Source organism: Scyliorhinus torazame, chromosome 24 (genome assembly GCF_047496885.1).
Source record: "Scyliorhinus torazame isolate Kashiwa2021f chromosome 24, sScyTor2.1, whole genome shotgun sequence".
Taxonomy (NCBI): Eukaryota; Metazoa; Chordata; class Chondrichthyes; order Carcharhiniformes; family Scyliorhinidae; genus Scyliorhinus; species Scyliorhinus torazame.
This window is the reverse complement of record NC_092730.1, coordinates 22,125,131-22,127,625: the sequence shown is the minus strand read 5'-3', so window position 1 is coordinate 22,127,625 and position 2,495 is coordinate 22,125,131.

Below are 2,495 nucleotides of genomic sequence, written 5' to 3'. Positions count from 1 at the left end.
GCACATCTTTGGACACTAAGGGACAATTTAGCACGGCCAATCCACCTAACCTGCACATCTTTGGACACTAAGGGACAATTTAGCACGGCCAATCCACCTAACCTGCACATCTTTGGACACTAAGGGACAATTTAGCACGGCCAATCCACCTAACCTGCACATCTTTGGACACTAAGGGGCAATTTAGCACGGCCAATCCACCTAACCTGCACATCTTTGGACCCTAAGGGACAATTTAGCACAGCCAATCCACCTAACCTGCACATCTTTGGACGCTAAGGGACAATTTAGCACGGCCAATCCACCTAACCTGCACATCTTTGGACACTAAGGGGCAATTTAGCACGGCCAATCCACCTAACCTGCACATCTTTGGACCCTAAGGGACAATTTAGCACAGCCAATCCACCTAACCTTCACATCTTTGGACCCTAAGGGACAATTTAGCACAGCCAATCCACCTAACCTGCACATCTTTGGACCCTAAGGACAATTTAGCACGGCCAATCCACCTAACCTGTGCATCTTTGGACACTGAGGGACAATTTAGCACGGCCAATCCACCTAACCCGCACATCTTTGGACACTAAGGGACAATTTAGCACGGCCAATCCACCTAACCTGCACATCTTTGGACACTAAGGGACAATTTAGCACGGCCAATCCACCCAACCTGCACATCTTTGGACACTAAGGGACAATTTAGCACGGCCAATCCACCTAACCTGCACATCTTTGGACACTAAGGGACAATTTAGCACGGCCAATCCACCTAACCTGCACATCTTTGGACACTAAGGGACAATTTAGCACGGCCAATCCACCTACCCTGTACATCTTTGGACACTAAGGGGCAATTTAGCACGGCCAATCCACCTAACCTGCACATCTTTGGACACTAAGGGACAATTTAGCACGGCCAATCCACCCAACCTGCACATCTTTGGACACTAAGGGACAATTTAGCACGGCCAATCCACCTAACCTGCACATCTTTGGACTGTGGGAGGAAACCGGAGCACCCGGATGAATAATAATAATCTTGATTATTGTCACAAGTAGGTTTACGATAACACTGCAATGCCTCGTCGCCACATTCCGGCGCCTGTTCGGGTACACTGAGGGAGAATTCAGAATGTCCGATTCACCCAACAGCACGTCTTTCGGGACTTGTGGGAGGAAACCGGAGCGCCCGGAGGAAACCCACGCAGACACGGGGAGAACGCGCAGACTCCGCACCGACAGTGACCCAAGCCGGGAATCGAACCCGGGTTCCTGGCGCTGTGAAGTTGCGGTGCTAACCACTGTGCCGCCCGATACCTTGCTCCAGTTTGCCAGCCCCCTCTATGGTCAGGTTTAAGTACGACAAAGCAATGCGCTCCGTGATGCAATATCACCTTGGTTTCCAATTCCAGGTTCTCTTCCTGCACCCAGTGGCGTGCTGAGACAGACTTTTCGCCCGTTTCCATGGCAATTGATTCCCGAAACGGGTCACTAGTCTGTCGCCGGGAGCCTATAGCTTTGGGGGGGGGGGGTTGCAACTCCAAATCAAAATGGGCCTGACCAGGGATCTCCCTCGGCCTTACCGCCAGCCATTGACGTGTCCGGTGGATTTTTGAAGGTTGACTCACTCCACCTGATTGCCCGCGTTACGAGCGCACATTCCTCGCCCGTCAAGTCCTGGGGGTGGGACTCGAACCCGGAGCTTCTGGCTTATAGGCAGGGACCCCCAACCCCCTACTGCGCCACGAGGCCTATCAACTTGGTCGGAACCAACCGATCTGTGACAAGCACCGGTTCTCCCCGGGGGCCGGCGGGGAGGGGGGGGGGGGGGGGGCTAGGCGGGGGCTTCAGGAGGTGGCAACGAGCACTGATCAAGAGATTCGGAGACCTTTCTGTTGAGGGGGTCTTCCGAGTTTCCAGGAGCCAGAGGAGGAGTTTGAGTTGCCGGGTGGGAATGGGTTCCGGCACTTACAAGTGCGGGACTTTGTTAGGAGGCAGGTCCTGGGCTTCCCTCGCCTCCCACTGAGGGGACTACAGGATAAGGTGATGTTGGGGAGGGGGGATGGTCTCGGAAATATATAAGGAGCTGATGGAGTGGGAGGGTGCCCCGATAGTGGGGGGTGAAGAGGAGTTGGGAGGGGGGTTTGAAGTCGGGCTATGGAAAAGACCCTGAGGAGAATCAATGCATCCTCGTTGTGTGGCGGGCTCAGCCGGTTCAAGGTGGTCCACAGGGGGCAAGTGACCGTGGCCCATATGAGGCAAGTTCTTCGAAGAGGTGGAGGACAGGTGTGGGGGAAGGTCCTGCGAATCACGTGCACGTGTTTCGGGCGTGTCCGAAGCTGAGGGGATTTGGGCAGGGATTCTCAGATGTCATGTCGGAGGTCCTGGAAGGGAGGGTGACTCCGAGTCCAGAGGTGGCGATATCCGGAGCGTCGGAGGATCCGGGAGTCCGGAGGGGGGGGGGGGGCGGGAGAGGCCGGCGTTTTGGCCTT